The sequence below is a fragment of the Castor canadensis genome, chromosome 3 (assembly GCF_047511655.1).
Source record: "Castor canadensis chromosome 3, mCasCan1.hap1v2, whole genome shotgun sequence".
Classification (NCBI taxonomy): Eukaryota; Metazoa; Chordata; class Mammalia; order Rodentia; family Castoridae; genus Castor; species Castor canadensis.
Window position 1 is genome coordinate 54078433 of NC_133388.1, and position 26327 is coordinate 54104759.

A 26327-nucleotide genomic window follows, 5' to 3' on the forward strand; every position below is an offset into this window, starting at 1 on the left:
TTTACTAGTGGGGAAAATATTATAATTGGATTATAACTTTATTTTCCAAAGAGAACATACTATTTAGACATAGGAAATATGCTGGGAAGTATAAACTGAGCAGTAGGAGCAACTGGATCCACAGTAAATTGACAGATCTTGGTAACTTCACTGAAATTAGAAAATCTTTTTCCCATGAAAGAAGTCTTATTATGAAAACAGTATGGTTTTCCTTCTTCAGACCTCTCCAGTTCCCATAGAAATTACAGTCATGAATCTAATGATGAGGATGGACTCTGGGAACGGCATTGTTAGACAATTTCATCATTTAACCTACCTTCCCAGACCTAGAGAGTATAGGCCGGTCACTCATCATGGTCTCTTGATACAACAAAGAAAAGGTAAACACAAGATGCATGAAGCTGCTGCTGGCATGACATAGAATACTGTTTCACAGCAAACTATTTTTTTTTAATGAGTAATAGTATACTTTTAAATAATGATAAAATGTAATATAATAAATATATAAACCAGTAACAGTCAATTGTCATTATCACATATTATGTACTATATATAACTATTGCTATGTTTTTGTATGGCAGCACAGTATGTTTGTTTATACAACAAACACATGAATAATGTACTGTACTGCCAGCGATGACATCATGAGATGATAGTAATTTTTCAGCTCCTTTGTAGTCTTACAGGACAACCACTGAATATGTGGTCTGTCATTGACCGTGTGGTGGTACATGATTGCAACACAAGAACTGTAATAACGTAGCCATACTACTACAGAGCCTCAGTGGCAACATAGTGTTAGTTTGCAAATTCCATCAAAAAACTCAATTTATAGTCTGGGATTGTCCTTCTCCTGCTCACAAAGGACACAGAACTGGAACCAGAATGCTAGGATTCTGAAAGTTGGGAAGAATAGCTTGCAAATATATCCAAAGGCCTCTTGGGCTCCAGTCTTGCCAGTCTGAGCCTCAAGACAAAAATCAGTCCAGGCCTTCAGATAGCAGCAGCTGGGAGGGAGGAAAAAGAGATGAAAGAAAAGGAGGTAGGGAACACAATTCAAACATCCATAGTCTATCCATGGGGAAAGCCCAGCCTGACACTGTGTGAAAGGGAAAGGGAGTCCTTAGTTCTACCCAAGGAAAGGCCTACATAAACTCTACATAAGGATATTGACATAAAAACTCAAGCCACCAAGCAAAGACCTGCTCCTCTTCATAAAATGTAATAGTCTGCCAGTGAGTCAGTCTGGCTTTCTCATACAGAATCAGCTTATGATAATAATCAGCATTCAAGATAACTGTCATTCATAAGTAGTAAAGTAGCATTTTAAGGATTTGTTAGCTGCTCCTCTGTTAGGTAACATGATTCTGTAGAGATTCTGATTCCTCCTGATGAAAGGTAGGAATTATTAAAATTAGATGAACTAAAATATTTCTAAAAACAAAACAAATAAATTTAAAATGTTGTATGTATCTTATCAAAGGGAATAGGAATTGAGTTGTGTTCAAAGGAGGTATCTTTTACAAGAGCAGAGCAAGATATAAAATAGAAATTTAAGCAGTGGCTCACAGCCAATTTTTTGTCATTTGAATTGAGAACAAATTGTGCCACTACATCCATCCTTAGAAAAGAACATAGCCTGCACAAATGAGAGAATAGGTGAAAGTGATTTATGAGGTACTTTTGAAGAAAACATGTCTTCCTGGAAAAATGAGAGGCAATCAATGAAACAGCTGTAAACAGTGAATATTAAAGATTCAGGAAAGAAAATCTGGACCAACATAAATTGAAACATAAGCGTGAGATGAATAGGCGAGGCAACTTAAGATCAATACTCATCTCAGGCTCTTTGTACTCAAATGACCATAGCTAAGTTGTACTCCTCTTACTTTTTCAACAAATATAAATTGTAACTGCCTGTGACCTGAAACTTAAGGTGTTTCATCCTTCCCTGTGTACCTAACAAACAATTTAAAAACTCATAGAACACCACCTACCAAAAGGAAATCTCTTGGTTACCTAGAAACTTCAAGTTTAGAAAAATTGAGGTATCTAAATTGGTCTTTAAGGAGGTGGTAATTTTTATTAATCCAGAAGTCTGTGTTCTAAGATCACAGAGATAACCATCTCCTAACTTCTGAGATGCTGCAAGTGATATTTGTATCTGATATTGTGTCAGTGTTTAATGTAGGGAATACTGAACCAGTCACCATATTTGTGACTAGAGCTATAAGATAATAAGAAAAAAATATTTGTTCTCTGCTCCCATTCCTGGCACAGAGTTCCTAAAGCCCTTATAATACCCTGAGTGATAGGAGTGCTGGATGCATTTTTGGTCTAATGTTTGGTCTTGGTCCTGGATTCCTGACACAGAGCAATTAATTCCTTAGAATTTCCTGGATGATAGAAGTATCTATTACTCTAATTAAATAACTCTTGGTGGTCATCTGGATGGGGGTTGGTCATCAGAAACACCAGTCTTGGAACTTTCTCCCCCAAACACTATCCTCCAGAGAGAAGAGAGGGGTTGGAGATTGACTTAATAACTGATCATGGCTACATGATGAAGCTGCCATAAAACTGGGTTTGGAGAGCTTTTTGGTTGCTGAATATGTAGAGGTCCCTGCAAGGTGGTGCAGACTAGGGGGTGAGGCACAGAAGTTGCATGCCTCTGCCCTCACATCTTGCCTTACGCATCTTTTCCATCTGGCTGTTCATTGGTATCTTTTGTTATATTCTCTATAATAAACTAGCAAGTGTAAGAAAACTGTTTCCATGAGTTCTGTGAGCCACTCTGACAAATTCATTGAACCCAAGAAGGGTGTCTAGCTAGTTCTTCAGAAGTTCTGGAGACCCAGGCTCATGATTAGTATCTGAAGTGTGGCAGTCCTCTTGTGCGACCAAGCCCTCAACCTGTGAGATTTGACTCTAACTGGAGGTAAATAGTGTCAGAATTGAAGTGAAGGATGCCTAGTTGGTGTCTGCTAGAGAACTGCTTGGTGTGTGGGGAAAAACTCACACACATCTGGTGTCAAAATGAAGTATTAAGAGTGTATTGAATAGGAATGTGAGAGTAGGGAAAGCTAGTTTTTTGCTATGTAAAATAAAGCTCCTGGTGCCACATTCTCTGGGTAAAATGGAGATGCCACCCTTCATCATTTCTCTCATCTTCTCTTACCACAGCCTTCTTCCATACCACCACCAGCCCATGTGATCCGTGGTACAGGATATGTTAATATGACATTAAAATTTGTACAGTGTGGCAAAGAACCAGCTCCCATGCAGGATGGGAACCAGGCTATTCTGTACCACAGATCTGCCCATGTTCTTGACCTGTCTGTGGCATACATGGCTCCTTCTGTACTAGTAGATGGGCTGTGGGTCTTCCAGCCCTCTGGCAAGTATGCTGGATGCTGGGAGGTCCTCATTCCATGCAGAGATGCTCATTGTTCCTCACAGATGTAAGAGGTCAGATTTTCCCCAGTCTTACTGGAAGAGGACCGTCAAGCTCAGGTACTATGAACACCAAAGAACACACTCAGTTGACTGTCAGCTCACCAACAGTATGTATACTATGATTTAGAGTCCAGAATTTCTTGTTTAAAAATGTATACTGTATGCAGAGTGGTTCAGCCAAGAAAAATGAGTATTTCTTTCTCAATATAGAGAGTATGAGACTTCAGATGTGATAAATGCGTGAGCTGACCTAATCATTAATTTTTCTTAAATAATGAAGGAAATTTATACAGTTTAAACTCAATTTTTCAATGTTTCATCTGAAACATTTCATTGTTTCAGATTCTCATAAAGAAGTGAAATCAATTTTTGTATTGCACATATAAATCCATTTTAACATTAAGGTTCTCCTAAATTTGCCAGTACAGATGTTATCACTTTCTGTAAATGTAACAAAAACAATATGGAATAGTTTGTTCTCCATTCTTGAGAATTACAAGATAATAACAGGGGCAGACAATAATTAATCAAGAAAATATAGGTATGGAAATCACCTTTTAATGTGATTCTGCATATTTACATAATGCTTTCAATCCAAGTGTTTAGGGAGAAATTGGACTAAAAAGCTTAATTTTCTTTTTTTAATTTATTTTTTATTGTGCTGGGTCAGGGTACATTCCTTACAATGCATCAAATATATAATACTTGAATTTACCTCCTCCATTGCTCTCCTTTATCCTCTCCTACCCCCATTTATAGAATAGGTTTAACAGGTATCATTTTTGTATTTACATACATGTGTACACAGTATTTGCACTGCATTCACCCTCCTGTACCCTTTCCCTGCCACTGGTACTGACCCCCCATTCCCTGCAGTACCTTTTCTGCCCTCCTGTTCTCTAATTTTGTAGAAGAAAAAAGAAAAAAAGGAGATATTGTATTTTTGCTTGTTTAAGATAAAGATAGCTACACAGGGAGTTTCCTTGTGTCATTTATATATATATATATATATATATATATATATATATATATATATATATGTATATATACACATATATATATATATGTATTACAACAATTGGTTCATCTCTTCTATTTTTCTTCATTCTACCTTAGGCCCTTTCTTATGGTGGTTTCAACTGGTTTAAAAATTCTACATTCACTGCTGTTAGAGTACATCAACCATATTCACCTCCTTAGTTTCCTTCTTTTACACTACTCCTCTCTTGGTGACCTGTTTTTCATAATATTGCTGTATTTGTAACAGGTCTATATTCCACATATGAGAGAAAACATGCAGCTTTTGGCCTTCTGAACCTGGCTAACTTCACCTAAGATGATCTCCAGTTCCATCCATTTACCTGCAAATGACAAAATTTCATTCTTCTTTGTGGCTGAGTAAAATTCCATTTTATATAAATACCACATTTCCTTAATCCATTCATCAGTAGTGGGGCTATTTCCATAGTTTAGCTATTGTGAATAATGCTGCAATAAACATGGGTGTGCAGGTGCCTTTGTTGTAGCCTGACTTACATCCCTTTGGGCATATCCTTAGGAGTGGTATTGCTGGATCATATGACAGATCTGTTTTTAGTTTTTTGAGGAGCCTCCATACTGTTTCCATAGTGGTTGTACTAGCTTACATTCCCACCAGCAGTGTAAGAGGGTTCCTTTTGTCCCACATCCCCACCAACATTTGTTGCTGTTTGTATTCTTGGTAACTATCCTAACGGGAGTGAGGTGGAATCTTAATATGGTTTTGATTTGCATTTCTTTTATGGCCAGGGATGTGAGCATTTTGTCATGTGTTTTTTTACCCATGTAGAATTCTTCCTACATGGATTCATCCATTTGCCCATTTCACAAAGGTTTAACTTTCAAAAACAAAGATTAAATAAGTTTACACATGTCAAAATTGAGTGACATGTGAATTCTAGGGTATTGTGTAAGTAGCCTCATATAGAAGACAAAATAATCATTTCTACTACACTCATTTTGTGACTGTATGGGTTTTCTTGAAGTAAATGGAGGAAATCCTACATACATCTTATTTGTAGACCCTTAACAACCAATCAATGAAGATTATGAATAGTATTGCATATTTAAGGACTCAAATTATGTAATAGTTTACTGCACCAATAAATGCCACCAAGTTAGAATACTTTATTAAAGTTATTATATGAAAGGGCTCAAAAATGGCTAATGGGAGGGTAAAGGATCCTCTGTATTTTATGTTCAATAAATTATCCTGCACACTTTAAAAAACTTTTTTCATAAAATTTTGTAAGTTATGATGAAAATAATACCTCTGCTGCATATGTTGAGAGGGGCTGTGGAGCTCTTATCAGCATTTGAAATTTAGCTTTGAAAAGCTTTATTAAGCTCACCCACTCTTCACTTCACCTGGGATAATTAATGTACACGTTGGTAAATTCTACATTCACCCACTTGCTGTTTTCACTTTCTTTTTTTCTGACATAGTGTGAAACTTACTGGTAAGGATAATATTCCCTGTGGAGACTATTAGATTACAGATAGGAAGACGTGGAAATTCTAAACCTTCCAAAGGTACTAAACTCCCAGGAGGAGACTTGCCCACCCCACACACACCATCTTTGTTTCCTTCTGTTTCCTCCTGAGGGGTAAATGTTACTTCAGTCCTTCTTTGCCTTCTGTGGAAGTGCAATCAGAAAACTACCAAATAGTTGTAAATGTAGCTCCCACACGTTGTCATCCTCCAAACATGTTTTACTAAAGTAATTCTTGAAAGAAGCCAGGTGCTAAAAAGCTATGGAAAGGGGTTACATGATTACAGGAAAAATTCAAGCTAACCATAAGAAGAACTTTATAAAGGCAAGATTGATTATAGACTGGAACTGGATGTTGAACAAGGCCATAAAATAGCTATTTTTAATTTTTAAAAAGTATCCTTTTGCATGTATTAAAATATGACAGTCTATTTTTTGCATAATCATGGGACTTTGGCACTATGACCATACAGACAGAACTCTAGACTGGATGAGAAGTTATTGGATCAAAAACAGTTTCTATAGTGGATGTAGCTCTCTGGTAGCACATATGTGTAGCATATATGTTCAATCCCCAACACCAAAACATTTTTTCCTATATAGCCTTGTAATTATCTAAGAAATACCTCTGATATCTCTTTTCAAACAGCTGGCAAAACACCTATGTTTAAAAGAGACTTCTAAGCATAAAGCATTTAGATGCTGATGTACCTACCTTTTTTTAGCCCAACTGACTCCTGGAATGAATGGAATAATGGATTTTTCAGACTGTTTTCCAAATATAATAGAATCAAAAAGGCAAAAAAAATCACTTTTTTTCACATAGGAAGAATATCTTTCACTTCTCAGACTTAAATTTATTCCAGTCTATTTTTTATTCATCTAATCCATTCATTTGCCAAAGGATTACTTCCTAATATACCCCAAAAGTGTGAAATGAATGGATGGATAATGAAGCAAAGATAACTAATAATTACACCCTGTAATGTCTATAGTAGAAGTTGCAAAAGTCACGTAGTTAAACTCTGTGAGATAAATATTCTTTCTTTCTACTCTGTGTTCTAACATTAAAGAAAATTAAGAGTGTAGAGGTAAGGTGTTACCTGAATTACAGTAAGTGCTTTAGATTTCAAATAACAGAAGAGCCAAGGGAGAATCTGAACTAAAATTGGAGAAAAAAAAAAATCCCTGTCATTAAGAGATTGATGACTTCATTCTTCCCCTAATTATTTCAGTCAGAAATACCTTCCATTATGTAGCCTTAGTCAGTCTAGTTATCTTGGTTCTGGGATTAAAGATGAATCCCTTCTACTCTTTTGCTGCACACAGTCAGCCATATATTGCTAATTTTATTCCTGACTTCCTTTCAATTGTCTATTTTCTTCTCTATGAATGAATTCAAGATGAGTACTGGTCTCAAGGAATTATCTTATTCCCACTTGTCTTCAGGTCACATCTTAATATTCTCAATAATAATAAGCTTTTATACTAGGAGAACTACAATATGTTTGTCCCAGTGCAGACTCTGACATTTAAAATTGTTCTAATGTAATAGGTTGTGCTCCAATATAATCAACATTGGCAACATCTAGTCCAGTCTGTCCTCAAGCCCAGCCATTTGATATGTTTTTAGTTTCTCTCTTTTTTTTTTTTGGTACTGAGGTTTGAACTCAGGGCCTTGTGCTTACTAGGCAGGCACTCTATCACTTGAGCACCTGTAAGTTTTTAGATTCATAGATTCATGGAAAGCTACCATGTTGTTTAATCAAGACACTTCAGAATATCCTATAATTCAATGGGAAGGGCAATGATAAATTAATGTTTCTCAGAATGTCTTTGATGGACTAGTTCTTAAAATTTCTTTACTGTTATGTACCAGTGTTTTTATGTAAAATGCAATGAAAATGAATTGCTGGAAGATGATACTGGATATTAGCAAAGTCAAATTTCTGTTAAAAATAGCTTACTCTTAATTGCTTGTTGCAAATCACCTTCAGTCCACAGACCACATCTCACACAGAAATGTTTTAAAACATTTAAGGAGATGAGAGTAGCTCCTGAGCAGAGGCATAGGAGGATGCAGGTATTACTTGTAGGGAATTTAAAACAATCATTTAACTGACTAAATTTGACATTCTAATTTAACAGTCTAATTTTTATTATCACCATGCACCAGCAATTCTAAACAACGTCAGTGATAAAATGGTTCACTCCACCATGAAAAAGTCTCTTCCACACAGAACCTACCATTTGCACTTAACCAATTTTGTTGCTGCATCCTACTTAGTCTTTAGTCTCTCTACATTGTTATCAAATAGGATATTCTACTTTATTAAGGTGCTAATGGGGGTGGGAGGGGAGGTGGTCCAAATGTATACACATGTAAATAAATATAAAAACAATTAAATAAAAAGAAGAAGAAAAAAAGGTTCTGATCAATTCAGAAAATAATGGGAAATCTATTGTTGGCTTTCTGAACATTAAATTTCTTTAATATAGCTATTTTTAATGATAGCACTACTATTGTTACTTAATATTTGGCTTAGGAAATCAACTATATCCAGATCTTTGTTCAGTTTTTAGTCTTAACCAGTATTTTGTAACTTTTTTTTTTAGTAGCCTCTTTGCTACACCAAGCCTTTTTTTATTTTTTTGATTATTTTTTAGATAGGATCTGGTGTTTAGGCACAAGCTGGCCTGGACTGAGATCTGGGCTGATAGACACATACCACTACACCCAGATTGTACCATCAAATTTTTTTGAAGAAATTATTTTATTTCCCCTAAATAAACTCACCCATTGTTGAATTAGTCTTCCAATTCGTATAAGCAAACTTGAAAAGTATTTCTGTCTCCCAGAGTGATAGCAATGGTATAGTCCTAGATGAAATGCCTATTTTAGAGATTGGGGTATGTGTTCTATTAGTATTTTTCAGGAAAAAAATTCTCTTGAGAAATGAGAGGAGCAGAAAAGGGAAGGGGAAAGAGCTAAGCATGAATGTTGTCTCAGGTCAAGTCTAGTCTTGGCCTCATACATTGGTGTGTGCATGTGTATGTATGTGTATTTACATGTGTGTACATATGTGTGTGATATATGGCTAAGACTCTAGGGAATAAATCATAGTGCAGAATTGTCTTGCCTAATACAGTCTATCATTTTCTACCCTTGGGAGTTGAGAATGTAACTCTCATGCATCCTAGTTGTTTGCCTTAAAGGTGGAAAATTTGTGCACAGGTATGGTATAGGTCATCAGGGTGAAGTACCAGTAAATGCTACTACAGTTTATCCTATGAGGTGCTCAGATGTACTGGCTTCCCACATAAACTCTGTCTAGATAGTGCTTCTTCAGGATTCTAGTTGGTCACAATTTCTAGAGAAACTTACAAGAGGAAGGTTGGGGAACAAGTAGATTCCTATTCTGGCAGTTGTCCCCAGGGCTATGACCAATACTCACTATCCCCTTCCTTTACCACCTCTAGATTCCTTTCATTCTTGGCTAGTACTTTTGCTGGTCTAGGTGGCTTGCTTGGTGAGGTGACCTAGACCCACATTACTGGGGGGTTGCTCCAGCTTACCATGCCATGACTGATAGTCTATGGTTATTGTACTTGCTCATTTATAGTTAAAACTGGGCATGGGAGATCACCTGAAAGATGAATATATTCCTTCCATCCCCATTTTTGTATCACATTTACCTCCCCATAATAATCATGGTCAACTATACCTCTTAGTATGGAAAATCCTTCATGTGCCTGGCCAATGGAGTCTTAAGTGACCAGATGCCAGCCATAGCAATAAGATTCATGGGTATCTTTATGCACTCTAGTTGGAAATACCCATTATGAGGACCAGGACTTTTTGACCCACAGAACCAAAGGTTGTGAGAATGTGAAACCCAAATTCGCTAAGTGGGTCATTAGTAATGATGGAATAAGTGCTACTCCTGTATGTACCCCTTGGTTCCCCAGTCCATAGGGTTTACCTCTTTGGAACAGTACTAATACACTGGCTATTGAAGATCAATACACATCCTAAAGGATAGCACCCCTTCCTCCTCACAAGGTTTCCATCTCCAACCTAGCACATTATCTGTACCTTCAAGTGTCCTTCCTAGAACTCTGTTGAGCTGGCAGCTTCTGTATGATGTGCATAGTTCTCTGTACAATTGTCCATGAGAAGAAAGACAGGGAAAAAGGAAAGAATGATTGACAAGACAGAATTTGAGAATTGCAGTATTATTGATTATTATGTCCATAAAATTAAGTTCAATAAGTGATAAGGAAGAAAGGAAAATGGGAAAATACAGAATTATCAGTGTTGTGTGCCAGTATATTAAATTGTTAAATTGTCTTAATTATAACAAACACCACATAGAAATCTTTGAGTGCATATCAGAGTATTCAGACTTACAAATGACAGGCAAGATAACCACAAAGCCTTATGTGATGGATGAGCTCTGCCATGAGTAATAGGTTTTTAATTTCCTTCCCACGACTTTAACACCTTGATGAATGCACTCTTCATTTTATTATTCTACATAATCTTGGAAGCACTTTAGTCTCAAAAGAAAAAGGCAGGAGAAAACTTTCTCTAATGAAGTATTCTTGCTATAGTAATTGTGTTTCCACCATAAGTAATGGTTTTGAGAACCAAAAATGAAAACTGAACTGCAATTATTGCTGATAGGACAGATTTAAAAGCAAAAAAATATTTTGAAGAGGGATAAGGCCAGAGGCCACCAGATAAAACATGTCTCATCCATTAAATTTGAATTTCAGATAAGCAATGAACACTTTATAGCATACGTATGTTCCAGATATTACATGGGACCTACTGAGAGTAAAAAAAAAAAAAATGTGGTTTAGCTGAAATTCAAAATTAACACTGTGTCCTGTGTCTTTATCTGCTAAACCTGGCAAACCTAAGTAAGAAGATAAGCCAAGAAAATCTCATTGGCTTGTTTTTTCTAAAACCATGGAACAATCCCAATCACTTTACCCAGAAAAGAAAATGTAACCTAGAAAAAAAAAAAAGTTGCACTGGATAGGGTGTTCTTATTGATGTTATCAGTACTGAAATAACTGGTTAAAAAAATGAGAGAATCGGCCTAGGAGATTATCCCAGCCTTAAGAGAAACAGAAGTAGATAAAAGGGGAATAGCCAAGAAGACAGAAGATAAAAGAAAATACAGGGAGAAAAGAAAGGAAAAGGCAGAGGAACAGAGAAAGAAAAATGAAAAAAGTGGAGCCATGTAGGAGAGGACACAGCCATTTTAATCCACTCAGCAGAAGAACAATGGAATCCATTGGCATGCCAACTTCAGCTCCAAAGCAAAGATATCTCCTATCTCAAAAATCACAATCAAATGATTATCTGATAAAGAATCTAGTAAACTTAATGCCCCATCCTCAAAAAAGAAGGAATTAGACAAGCACTTATATATTCATGCCATAGTCTCTGAGTGATTTCTCATTTTGAAAAATGCCCTGAAATGAACTTTTCCAAATAGGTAACAAACATTTTTTCTTCCTCATGGCTAGAAAGTATTGTGTAAACCGTGTACTAGAATAGAATCATAATTTATTAATCACATTCCAAAAGATCCTACTAAGAAATCAGATTTTTTGTTTTTGTTTTATTGTTTTGCTGGGTAGGGGTACACTGTGGCATTTACAAAGGTTCTTATAATATATCAAATATATCATACTTGAATTCACCCCTCTACCATTCTCCTAGAAATCAGATATTTTGATAGTACATATCACAAATAATATTCTAGAACTTAGTTTTCCAGCATAGCAGAATCATCAAACATTTCATTTATATTATAATACTAGCAACAAAGAAGTATGGAACTCTGGCCAGTGAGATCAAGTGAAGAAACAGAACCATAACAGAAACTATAGACAACATCTCACCCACATATTTCTTATAACTGATAAAGAGATTAACACCTCCGGTAAGTGAAGTATTGGGAAGTTTGGGTCAGTTAAGAAATCGTGGTAGCAGACATTCTGTGTCTTGGGGTTTAGTGCAGCTGATTTCTCATTGCCATATCTCCATTACCCTTCCTGAGGGAGAGCACTCTGTGATGTCAGCTGACTTGGAAATTAACCCTCCCTGAGAGCAGCCCTCAATATCCCCGCACTACGTAGGGTGAGAACTCTGAGGGATGGGATCTACACTGGCTTCTGGAGGTTTTCCAGTGGGTTAAGTGCCAGGTAACACATTCTTTATTGGCTGCTTTCCTTTCCTTGTCTCATTTCCTCACTGTCTTGTCAGGGCTTCTTTCTCCTTTCAAGTCACTACCTATACTTGTATTTTTGACTGCCACATTTCTAGAAGTTCACTGTATCCCCAAATTTCTGAACAATGAAATAGAGTGTTAAAATACATTTGGTTAATAAATATCACTTTATTATATTTTGGTAATATTCTATTGCTTATTATAGTAACAATAATTGCTATTATGTCTTATTTTTCAAAAAACATGTACATATTTCTTTTATTTACTCATATTTTCTCTTTTAAATACATTTGTGTAATGTGTACACATGTATGTAAGTGCAAAAATGATACCTGTTGAAACTGTTTCAGGAATTAGGGGAGAGGGGATGAAGGAGAGCAGTTGAGGGGTTGAACTCAAGTATGATATTTTGATAAATTGTAGGAACCTTTGTAAAAGCTCCCACACAGCACAAAATAAAAAAAGAAAAAAATCAAAATCTTACTTTATTATTCAGTCTCCTAAAAAACTTCTTTAAATTTAGTTGTAGGCTTTCCTTCACATATCCAAAGTCAGGAAGTTTCTGATAACAGTAAAAAAGACCTATTAGGGAACAGCATTCTTTTTGAATTATCATATTATTGTTGTACTGGGGGTACATTGTGACATTTACAGAAGTTCTTATAATATGTCATAGCTGAATTTACCCTCTTCATTGTTCCTCAATTCCAATGTCCCTTGCATGAAATAAAGTACACATGAGCATTCTAAAAATAAGCTAATTAACTAATTAATTACTTAATTTGTGAATTAGAAAAATATCAACTCACAAGAGAGATGCAGTTTTATTAATAGTAAATAGCTATCACTAGTCCCTTAAGGAAATACAATCCGAATAAAAACAATACTACTTTGGAGAAAAAAAAAAAGTAAGATGAGGCAGGTGCAGAAGAGCCTGAAGTCCACTAAGGGCTATGGTGGAGTTGAAGTTGCTAATTACTTCTTACAGCAGCTAAGTGGGCTAGGTTATCTTTGCCTGTGTCCTATTAAATCGCTGCCTAACAACTGCTCTAGAATTGGGAAGTTCTGAGGGTTTCTTTGAACTGTAAATATTTTTTCTTCAATTGCTACAGGGCAATCATCTCAGTATTTCAGGCAATCCATTTCTTAGGTAAGAAGGAAGGGTTTGGGAAAATTAGAAGGAAAAAGTCACTTTGCTTATACTACTTGGGGTAGATGGTTAATATACTTTGACTGCTTCACCCCCTTGGAATAGGCTTTGTATGCTGGGAAATTCCCCATCTCTTCTGTCCTGGTCTTCACATAACAGAAGCTAAACACTCTTTCACTCTTTCCATCTTCCACAGAACCAATCACCAGCAAGTGACAGATGTTACCCCAATCAGACACACTCATGCAATAACTCCAGTCAGAAACTGGTGAGCCATCTCAGCTAGCACTGCACAGATTCATGCTGGGAAAAGTGACTACAGAGACAGGAGTTTCCATGATTTTCCAGGGCGGCAGTGAGCTACAGTGTTGACTCCATCTGGGGACTCCTCAGGGTCCTGTGATAGGTTTTGCACATAACCTTGGGCTGTCTAGCCTTCAAAACTGGTTCTCTGGTCCTCCAGAAGACTCTTTTGCTACCAATGTCATTTGACATACTCATTTTCTGCTTAAACTAGCTATAGTGAATTTCAATTACTTCCAACTAAGAAGTGACTGACACATCCTTCATATGCAAAGCTTTCACATAAGAAATTGTGTACTCAAAGAGCTTATAGTGGAGAGAAAAAGGTAAATACCACAATATATAATAGGCACTGAAATGGCAGAAGGCCATCGTAGGTAAGGGCAAACTCTTTGGAGACAGTCTAACGGAGGTTCAGATCCTGGCCTGACCTGTTTTTTCTTCAACAAGTTATCTAACCTCTCTCTGCCTCAGTTTCCTTATCTGTAAAAGTGGGGATAAAAATAGACTATCTCCATTCCTCCTCATATGCATTCTCTCCTTTCTGAGCACATGACCACTCAACTAGAGATTATATTTTTTCAGTCTTCTAAGAACTGTCTGGATGTGGCCATGTAATTCAGTGTTAGCCAACAGAATGAGAGCAGAAGCAATGTGTACAACTACAGCTTTGCTTAGTTAAAAAGAAATTCCTTATTCTGGACTCTTTCTTTCTCTCTTCCCAGCTATTTGAAAATATTTGAAGCTGAATATTGAAGATATCAGTAAACCTACTAGCCTTGGGTTCATGGATGACTCTGTGGAACAGAATGATCTATGTACCATTATTAGATTGTTTAGAGGAGAAACAAATGCTCTACATATGTTTTAGCTTAGTATTAGGCCCTTTTTTCTCATATGAAAATACAGAGGCTCAAATAGATTAAGAAACTGATTCACTATTAGAATTAGGATTTAAACCCACCCAGATCTGTCTGATATACATGAGTTTCAAAATACAAGTTTCTTTGTTATTTATATACATACTATTTTATACAAGTTTCACATTTATATATAAATAATGAGGTCCTAACCAATCTTATCATCCCTGGGAACTTAAACTGATTAGGTTTCTTTGAAAGTAAGAGCGTCTCCTTCCATCCTACCCTTCCCTGTGAACCATCAGGTAACTAGGAAGTAGGTAGTATTGCCTATCCAGAGTTGGGGACTATGGAAGTGACCATATGGAAAAAAGTCTAGGCCTCACTGAAAAGACTATCCAGGGAGTCCAACTAAGTAGGAAGAAAGTGAGGGCAAAACTATTGTCTGTCCTTGCAGGGATATAAAGAACATGTGAGGGACAGTGAAGACAGAAGGGTAGAGGGATGAGAGGTGGTAGTCCTAGCAGGGAATGTCACATTTAGTACAAAGTCCGTCTTCTTCTGGGTGGTATATACATATTGTTTTCTTCCCTTTTAATGGTCAAATCACCTCCTTGAGGAGGTAAATTCTTTTATGTTAGCAGCTCATATCATTTCACATATTCTGCTTGTAAAGTGAATTGTTCATTTAATAGTTTATTTGCTCAGATTGACTTTTTTTTTTTTTTTTTTAGTGCAACAGTGGTTTGAACTCAGGGTCTTGTGCTTGGTAGGCAGGCACTCTACCATTTGTGCCATGCTCCCACCCTCAGATTGACTCTTTAATGCCTTTTTAAATAGCTCTTCCAGTCTTGGCTGCTTAAGGATCTAAAGTGCCTTTTGATTGACAGATCTGCTATCCAGTAGCAGTGAGGACCTCTAGGACTGCCAGGAAAGGGAAGAAGAGAAGTAGGATTCATTGAGCACCTATTAGTGTACATTTGACATTTTGAGCATATAATTTTCTTTACTTCTAATAACTCATGATTTTTTTTTAAGATGAGAAGACCTTAAGTTCAAAAGAGGTTACATAACTTATCAAAAATCACTGATTTAGCAAGTGGAGGAAGTGGTGTTCAACTTCCTGTGACTGAAGTCTTCACCCTTGCCACTCTACTTTGTGGGCACACCCATGAGGATGTTGCCATTCAGACAGAACTAAGTTTCCTCTGTAAAATGGGGGTGATAGAGGTACTTACCTACTTATCATTGTAACTAGATACAATGAACTAGTGTATGCACTTAGCACGTGCCTGACACATAGAACATGTTGAATCACACACATGGCCCTGCTTGGGAAACACTGAAGAATTTTCTGGATGTAACCATGAGACTGATAAAGTTTTAATGATGTTTCATTTTATACTGAAGAGATTTATGAGACTGACTAGTCAACTTGGTCAGGCTCACTGAGCCATGAGTGGACACCCTGGCTAATTGTCTCATTAGGATATTAAATGAAGATTTACCATGTTAAGTCAAAAAGTTATGTAACAGTTGACTTTTCTTAGTTGCTGCAGGAGGGTAAACAAGGAAAAATGAATGGAAGTTACAGGAAGACAGACTCCAACAATATTTGGAGAATTCTAGTTGTCTGATGTTTCCAAGGGAGATGAAGGTCACTGAATATATCCAAGCAGACCAGGGAAGTACCTGGCAAAGGAGAAATATGACAGCATCCTGCACTGGGCAGGGTCCTGGTCTGCAATAATCTGATCCAGTCTCCTCTCTAAATTTCTGTCTTCTTTGTAGGCTGGTTCGAATGATTCTGTTTACTTCCTGGGTAATCTCAGGACATCTCAACCTTAAAATTTATATGGATTATGCTAGACTGAGAACTGTTTTCTTCTTCAAAAGCCACTTTTCCCATTTGTCTTTCCCTGCACCTTTTGAGGGAGGAGCTGTGTTGAGCATCTGCTCCCGGATTCATGTCCTGTCCTCCAGCTATGAAGAACACCCCCGTTCCTGTGGGGGCGGGAGGCTTGGCTCTCCTTTTAGAAATTCCCTTCTGTGCTGCGCTAATCACACCCTCGGTACATTTCACATCTTATTTTTAGGAGCAAAAGATAAAGAATCCCAGCACCAACAGCAGTTTCTGTGGCAACCTGTATCTCCCACGCCCTTGCTTGTCCAGCTGTGCAGAACTGAATTCTAAAGGAGGCCATTTTACATTGCGTGAAAGAGATTCACAGGGAAGGTTCTTTTTAAGTAAAGGTTTTCTTCTAGGTTAGAGAGAACAAGGAGGGAATTAGAATGGTGGGGGGGGGAGTTGATGAACAAAAAACCAGAACCTTTACTTAGAACTAGAACTATTATAAAATCCCAGGTGTGCACAGGCATGCCCTAGTTGCCTTGATTTTTCCCCCACAGGGCATCATTTCAGACACAAAAATAGCATTTAGACCATTGAAAACTAGGTTTGAACATATATATACATATATATATATATGTATATATATAATTCAATATTGTTGATAGGTTCCCCTTCATCCTCTCCCTTCAGAGGGTCTTCCCACATAACCTTCCTAGCTAAAGTAGATTACAAATTGACATGCTTTCCACATTTTCTTGAATAGCTCTTTTAAGCCACCTATCCTAGCTCCCCAAACTCTATCTTACTGACAGCCAACACAAGCAGTGTTTCCCTGAGCCAGCTGCAAGAGTAGGCCTGTAAAAGTAGCTTTTCTGAAAGTGAAATTTGGGCAATACTAAAGACTACCAGACCAAAATAACCCCAGGCCATGTCCTGTTCTGGATTACCATTGTAACCACTGTTTGGGTTATGTCATTGCTTCTGTATGACTCTGAAATTGCAAGTATGCTTCTGGAAAGAATGATATTTTATAGTCATATTTGTATGTGGTAGTCTACTTGTTTTTAAGAAAACATAAGGCATCAGATATTAAAAAGATCTCTACCCTAAGATTATTTGTATAGAGAACCCAGAAAGGAATAAGTATGCTCCAAACCTAGATTAAGATTGTGCTATGCTTCACTGTTAATTGAGCTCCAAGTTTCCTAAAGCCGTCAAATAAAATCTCTATCATAATTCATTATGTGATTATCACTTGTTTAAAAGAAAGGCACCAATTAGTCCAGAAGGAGATATTTTTCTGATTCTGTATTCTTAAAAGGGACCATTATATAGAAAACAGTGATTTTTTTCAAGTTATTTTGGAAAAGATGAAAATCATTTTCTGTAGGGCCATTCATTATATTAACCTTGGAAAAATCTGAAGTTACTATCTCAAATAAAACACAGCGAAACCACCAATGTAGTTCATTGATCTTGAGATTGAATTAACGTTATTTGTGACTGTTGAATGTGTTAGTGAATTACCTGCAGGTCTTCAATAACAATATTTGGCAGTAGCCAGCGAAGGGACAACCATTAACTCAAGTGACTTTCGTTTGGTACTACTATGCATAAATCACATTTGTTGTGGGTAAAATGCTGTTGCAAATGGTGGTCTCAATGGAATTTATCATCTCATAATTGTATCTCTAAGACAGGAAAATTTATACTCAAACTTCTTGATGAGCTTTCCTTCCTTTTATTGGAAGTTCAAATGTAAAGTGGCTTTTCTGTTTTGCTATTCTCAGAAAGCCTACAATTAGTAGTCCAGAAACAATCTAAAACAATCTAATGTTACAGTTTTTTAATTAATATATTATTCAGGTATGTGTAGGGTACCAGAAAATATTAGAATTATTTTAAAAAATCACAAATTACGTATTGATTTGAAGGGGCACAAATTGACTTTTTAAAACTCAAAAGTAAATTTTCATGTTATCTCTAAATTTTGGTAGTACTAAGATACTAGCAAAATGAGTTTAGCTTATAACAGCATGAGACCCTTATTTTCTTTCTTCTTGCTTTCAAAAACAGCTAATTCAAGAAAAGGACCTATGGTTTCTAGAGTCTACTCCAGTGTAAGCAATGCAATAGATACAGGGCTAAATTTGATGACCAACCAGTGGCACAGGGTTGTGTGTATTTGTCTTTCTTTGTACACTAGGGGAACATAGAAGAGAAAGCAGAGTAGTTTATTCTCCAACTTTTTTCTCTTCATTAGATACAAATTCATCAAAGGCATTGGACACATTTTATCCATTTTGAAATCCTCAGTACCTAACACGATATTTACATACAGGCAACACTTAGAAATTATAATTGAATGAACAAATAATAAGACTGATTCTTCAAAGTATAATCTATAACATCCAAGAAAACTTCATCCTGGCACTGGATTTAAAGACTGTTGTTCTATCACAGTTTTGGAAGTGAAAAGGAAGACTCTTAATTCCTAGTGGCTATGAGAAAGGAACCAAAGCATCATCTCTGCATCTCCACCCCTACTCCATGCAGCCCCCCACAGCTACTCAGTTCATGGCAGCATTCTCTTATTTGGAGAAGTTGTGCAGTATTTCCTGGCAAAGTGGTTTGGGCATCATAACAGGTGCTAGCAATAGAAGATAGTACTGCCAAGTATCCATAAAAGAAAGTACAACCAAGACTGGAGTGACAAGAATGATGAATAGCAGGACTGCAGGCAGCACACAAACAGAATAAGCCCAAAGAAATCCAAAGACTGAAAGTTTCTTCACTGTTTCTGCCCTTGGATAACCCCAAAGGATAAGAGTTTCTTTCTCTATTTCTCCAGTGGTAAGAAGCCCACATAATGCTTACATACTGATTTTCATTAAATGTATGAGAATGGTGGAGCATACCCTATTCATTAATTAGATGATTTTAAATATTTGACTTTATTCAATTGAACTTGGCACTTGTTCTTTAATAGAATTGACTCTTGTCACCTCTAAGAGTCTCCTATAGCCACCCTTCCCTGAGAATTAAATGTCCTTTTGTTCACTCAAGAAGCAAGTCTAGCTTTCTCTGTCTTCCTTTTTGGCTGAAAAGTTTGCTAACTTTCTTAGTCAGCTTACTAAACAGCTACCTGGAATTTTGCATGCAGAATCTTGAAAGTAGAGTTCTTCCTTTTCCTGGGAAAATTCTACCCACACCAAATCCTTTTTGTTGTTGCTCCTCTGCAGTTCTCTTATTCTTTATTTCAATGCCTCAAATTTCCTGACAACTCCAGGCCTGACTCATTGTCTTACCTGACTAACGTTAACATATTTAGTGGAGGAATTGAGCCTACTCACATTTATTTTAACCGCCAATATACTTAGACATATTCCTTGACCTTTAAAATTGTTTGTTTTTCATGGTTTCCTGTTTATTGTTGTTTCTCCCTCTTTGCTGGCTTTTACCAGATGAACCAATTTTTCTTTCTCTTTCCCTCTACAGCAAACCATGAAGATGCTTTTTCTTAGAGCTACATTGCCACACCATAGCCCTAGGGCTTAGGAACCACTCTTATGGGTTCTGATCAGTAAGTCTGTGCCTCACTTGGATCTAAATCTTTACTCACATTTCATCTTTCTCTTCCAAATGAGGAAGGGGAAGAAAAGTGCATTCCTTTTCTCTTTAGGTAAACATCTTAAAAGATACATCATTTTTGCAGCATCCCTAAAGTCAGAAAATAGTAATAAGACACACCTGGCTTATAAGGGAACCTGGGATATGTACCTAGCTACAAGTCTTGATTATAGAATGGTGTGAATAGATATTTGGGAACATTCTGGCAGTCTCTGCTACAACCAAAACTTTGACTTTCTGATTTTCTATAAGGATTAACAGTTACAACCCCTAAATCTAAATAAACTGCTAACATATTGCTATGATTTGGATAAACATTTCCCGAAAGTCCATTTGTTAAAGGTTTGGTTCCCAGGGTGGCACTATTAGGAGGTGATGGAACTTTTAAGAGGTGGGGCCCCATGGGCAGTCCTTAGTTCACAAAGGGCATGCTCTTTAAGAGGATTGTGGGACCCCAGCTTCTGCCTCTTCTTGCTCGCTGGCTCATGATGTAAGCAGATTTGCTCTAACACATGCTTCCTCCATGATGTGTGCCTCACTGGGGGCCCAAAGCAATGTCCCCACCCCATTTTGAATTGGAACCTCTTAAACTATGAACCAAAATAAACTTTTACTTTTTATAAGTTATCTCACGTATTTTGTTATAGTAACACGAAGCTGACTAATACTTGTATATTAGCACATTTAAAATTCAGTTACATTAGTATTGCTCTCATCTCCTGTGACTCAGTTTCTTTTAACTCCCTTATGAGTTTTTGGTGTCCCACCAAATAGATGTGACTGCTGTATTGATGATCATTTTCTAAGATCCAACCTCCAAACTTCGAGGATAGTCATCCTACATCTTTCTCTCCTTTTTGTGTGTAGAAAGAAACAGCAGAATATGGGGAGTCTTTATATGTTTGTTTTGGAAAACCTAGGTTTTAATTATCATAATTTGCATATGAGTTTTGTGCTTAGTGGTGGACAACATGAAATGAAATGTTTGCTAATGTGATACGACACTAAGGGGAAAAGAAAAACACTCTCCACAGACAACATGTGTCAGTGAATTAATTCTCCATGGTGGTAACTGTTCTCAGAACCTCAGCCATCCTCCCCTTTTATGAATAATTTTCCATTTGTATGTATGGGTGTCTGACAGTTTATGTACATGCATGCGCCATGGGGAAAAAAAGCCAAAATTATTTGGCTTGCCGTCAAAAACTGTCTCTATTTTTGTTGTCTGCAGTGCCCTGATTCCATGCATTTTAATAAGTTTTTAACAATGCATGAATTTGAGTCAGAGGAGCTAGAGGAAAGGCTGTGATGACACTCACTTATTAGAGGATATAAAGGGATGAGACGTCATCTATTGTTTGCCATGCCAGCAACTCTTTAATTAATTAATGCCCTTTCTCCTTCAGAACTGAAGTGTTCTTATTACAACTGTACACAAGTCACTTGGCATAATTTGGTGTGCTTCTTTAAGGGGTTTTAAATCTGAAGTCATGATCGAATTATTCTCCAGAGTTGGTCTGATCCAGATTTTATCAGCCTTCATTAGGGTCTGGGCATTTCAAAGCATCTTTCCTTCATGGCCATTAGAGGTTTGCAGTTCACTGTGTGGATGTATATACCTTCGCCCAGCAAAGGCAAATGAGAAATGCAGCGTTGTTTCTAAAGAGGCTGGAATAATCCCTCTTTCTGCATAATTGTCCTCCTTCTCTTTGGCATAAGACATTAAACCAACAATAACACATACATTTGTAACATTAGAGCATATTAATTTTTTCTTAAGTGAAAAAAGTAATTTGGATTCTCACACTCAAGTCTTACTGAGTAGCCCCTATACAGTGGCAAACCAGTATGTGTTGCTGGAGGTAGAATTTGAATTTTAAATGGCCCAAACTGAAAAACTGCCACTCAGGGGTCCATAACCAATTTCTACATGCTAAAGTAGAAACTGAAATCTTTTCAGTGGGCAAGTCCTTATTAGGTTTGTTTGTATTGGGATAGATGTAAAGCAAACAATCCACATTAATTTTAGGAAAGCCCCAACCACAGAAATAATGCAAATACAGATGCTTCTGACTGAGATGTTTCATTCAGTTTAGTAACAGAAATTGGATATGTCTTTAGCAAGACTATGTCCTTGAAGAAAAATGTCTTTTCTCCAAATATATCTATATAGTTGTACTGAATTGAATGTTGATCTAAAGTGGTCATTATTTAAGACTGGATAACTTAAACTTTGGTTAACATGTTGCCCATTAATTATTGTAACTGTCTTTCTGTGTCCCTCAAGCCCTCATCGGTCATATCAGGTTGGAGTAAAGAAAGATGAACTTTGGACTTGGAGAAGAATTCTTTCTCTCTCTGAATGGATGAGAAGGGCGGAGAAGGAGGATCTCTGGAGACAGGTAATGGAATGTGCTAATTTAGGGACATTAAGCAATTTTCAGAAATTACCTGAAAAGAATCAGTTCCGATGACCCAAGTTAATGTTTTTCTAGTCCAGAATTTGCCAAACTTACTCAACATGAAACCCCTCCATTGGATAACACTTGTTATATGCCACAGAATAGCTTTCTGAAGAATACACCATGCAGGTGTGAAGTCACCTGAGTGGATTGTTAGAACACACACTGTTGGCCCTGCCCTCAGTATGCCTTGGATCCAGGAATCACACTTAGAGAATGAATCACAGACTGAAACAGTCTGGTTCTTCTTCCTTAGAAGTGACTGAGCTCATACCCTGAACAGTACATACAGAGTCTGTTCTGCCCTGGAAACACAGAGGCACCCTGATGAAGTGCATTTCAGAGTAACAGCAAGATGATTCTTTAAAAAATCAATAGACACGTAGTATATTATTCAAGCTTCCTGTTTGTTTTGACCATTTATAAGTCAATAATGTTGTTTTTAAGTATAAAATAATTGAGAGGAGACAGAGTTTTATTCATTAATGTTAGCTCCAATGCATTTTCTGCAGTCTTGCTGCCTTATGAGCCACTTAGGCATGCTGGTTTATATTATCACAGCAGTTCAATATCTACTCAATTAAATCTGAAGAAACTCAGTCATTAGGCAATTTGGAATGTATAACAATAAACAACTGGTTTTGTTGATTGCTTTGGCTGAATTGATTAAATGCCTCTGAGAAATAGCAGAAACACTTCAGTTTATGTGACAGCTTTACATTTTTGCTTTCCAATAATTATAGTGTCTGTGGAGCCAGTACTTCCAAAGGAATACTGTGAAATGCTCTGAATTAGTGTCTCATTTACAATATATCATTATCCTCATTATATTTACCTCAGCTAAAGAGTGAGCAAAAACAAAACTAAAGTGCACCAGAATGGATGGGTGGCTGTTCCCCACCAAAGTTCATCTAGAGAAGTTAAATGTGCAGACTATAACTATTTCTGTATCAGTGAGATAATTTGAAAATGCTATAATTTGTGGGCTATCAGCCCACAAACTCAAATGTGCTTCATTCCAGGTTGCTTCAGGCATTGCCTCTTGCCATAACTGCTTATAACAATGGACCTCAAGAAAATGTCAAGGTCACTCACTCTGTGTTTCAAAGAACTTAGGGAGCTATCCATCTGTCCATCTTTTTGTAGTGTGCATCTTATGACTGTGGTGATGCATAATTGACTAGTATGGTGGGCATAATTGACTATGGTCCCAGTAGCTGCCTTTCTGAATCCATTACCATTTGTACTCCGATTGTGGCCACAATTCCCTTGGCTGCTCCACACCAATGACTGAGCATGATGAACACAAATGTCCCATTCCTGTGTCCTTGCTATTATTTGAAAGTGGTGTCTCGTCCAAAATTCATGCTGAAACCTAATCACCAAGGTGATAGTATTGGATAGAGGGTCCTCTGGAAGGTGGTTAGTTAATGAAGGCTCCTATATAAACCCACTTGTAGAAGTGAATTCTGTCTCTTCCACTGTATGAGGGAGGACACAACAAAAGGCTCACACCTAATGTCCAATGCTGGTGCCTTGATCTTGGACCTCCTAGCCTCCAGAACTATAAGGAAATAAATTTCTGTTCTTTATAAAGTACCATATCTCAAGTATTCTGTTATAGCCACACAAATAGACTAAAACTGTCCTTCAATGGATATGTTGACTTAAGAACTATCCAATGGTCTGGCTTCCAGCTGGGTCAGACTTTGTTCTGGTCTGAAGCCTCATTCTGCCTACTCCCACCCTGTTTCCTTTTATCCTTCACTAGTATTTCTCTGATAAATCTCTTGCACATGTAATATTGCACCTGCTTTCAGAAGACTCAAACTAAACTATGAGTATGAGTTTTATACCACCACAAAAAAATTAAGATAATCTGAATGACTGTGAATTTATGAATGATTTTGAAATATAGGGAAAATAGTGCTAGACTTAAAGATAAAAAAAGAAAATCTGAAAGTGTAATAGCTTTGTTGTGTAACTCACAAGTTAAATGTAAAAACCAGTTGATGTTTTTGATGATATATTCTTTATACTTTACATGTCAAAAACCCAAGGTAGCATATTGCTATGATTAAAAGCCTATTCAAAGATTGATGGAGAGTCATTGAAAGCTGTCTTTTATGTAAAAATTTATAATCTTTGATTACTTTTACGCATATATTTTATGTTGCATTACTTCTTTTTTCTGGAAGAAAATTATCATAGTAACCATGTAAATGTTATTTTAAAAATAAAAGTAAGCTGGGTGCCAGTGGCTCATGCCTATAATCCTAGCTACTGAGGTGGCAGAGATCAAGAGAATCATGGTTCAGTTAACCAGGCTCAGAAGGCCAAAATCGCATGTTCTCCCTCATATGCGGATTGTACACCTAAAACAAATGCAGTAATATTATTGGACATGGGTCACACACTAAGGGGAAAATGCACAAGAGGAATAGAGACGGGGAAGGAAACCTAAAACTTGAATGTGGTTGATGTGCTCACTGTAGAGGAGTGAATATAGTAATCTTAAACTGGCAGAGGCCACTATGGGAAGGGGACCAGGAAGTAGTGAAGAGGTCTAATGAAGATGAACCAATGTGAGTTGCAATACACATGTGCATGGAAACAATGCTAGGAATCTCTCTGTATAGCTATCTTCATCTCAAACTAGCAAAAACAGTATGTCTTTCTTATTATCTCTTATGTTTTCTCTTCAACAAAATTGGAGAATAAGAGGGCAGAACAAGTTCTTCCCGGAAGCGGGGGAGAGGTAGACCAAACAATGTATTACACATGTGAGTAAATGCAAAAACGATAAAATTTTAAAAATAATCTGAATACTTGTGACTCACGCCTGTAATCCTATCTACTCAGGAGGTAGAGATCAGGAGGATCATGGTTCGAATCCAGCCTGGGGAAAAAAGTTCACAAGACCCTATCTCAGAAAAGCCCATCACAAAAATAGGGCTGGTGGAGTGGCTCAAGGTGAAGGCCCTGAGTTCAAACCCCAGTACCACAAAAATAAATAAATAAATAAAATAAAATGACTATCTAGTTCCAATACGCAAAGATACATGGCAATCACAATTACCATTTTAGTATGATCTTGTGTTTTTGTGTGTGTGTGCATATGCATATTATGCAAATATACATATATATGTTAAAGCTATTCTACGTATGAAATTTAGTATCCCACTTTCCTCTATCATCTTAAATTTTTTGTGGCGCATATTTAATGACTATACACTATTATACTTTATAATTATCTCACTGTTTATTTCAGTATTCCTTTGTACTCTATATTTAGGTCATGTCCAATTTCTGGCTATTATAAATAGCCCATAATGAATATCCTTGTTCATAAAACTTTACTCAGTATTTTGGAATTGTTTCCTTCATATAAGTCCTTCCTGACTTCCTGATAAATTTTCATCTTGAGAAGAATCAATAAATTCGCCCTACATCCACAAAGCATGTTAGAAGGGCAGACCTCTAAGAGTCAGAAGATTTACAACTTTACTAACTGGCTGGGTGCTCTGAAGTGTTGTAAAGTCTCTTTACAACAGTGTCCATAACTGCAAAATCAGGAAGTTGAAGTAGATAATCCCTCTTGTCACATCAATGTTTAATATTCTTTGATTTGCTTAGTGGACCTGTCTCCTGTCCCATGCCATTATTTTTCTTACCCCCTTTTGGGCTGTATAGACACAGGGAATATCACTGGTAAATGATCTAGGCTATTACAATGCTCGATCCCCTGAAGAACACTCAATGTTACATTGGAATATGGATGGGTCTGCAACTCTCCATCTCATATATCTTATCATCATCTCTGTGTTTTTAAATT

At 36.9% G+C, this 26327-nt stretch overlaps 1 long non-coding RNA gene across 1 annotated transcript in view; it reads left to right on the forward strand.

The window, feature by feature from the left end:
* LOC141421577 (uncharacterized) overlaps positions 1–26327 on the forward strand; it is a 62848-nt gene that overhangs the window by 24083 nt on the left and 12438 nt on the right. The window contains exon 3 of the long non-coding RNA XR_012446169.1: positions 22318–22432. This is a non-coding gene — a long non-coding RNA (uncharacterized lncRNA). The remainder of the gene's footprint in view (positions 1–22317; positions 22433–26327) is intronic.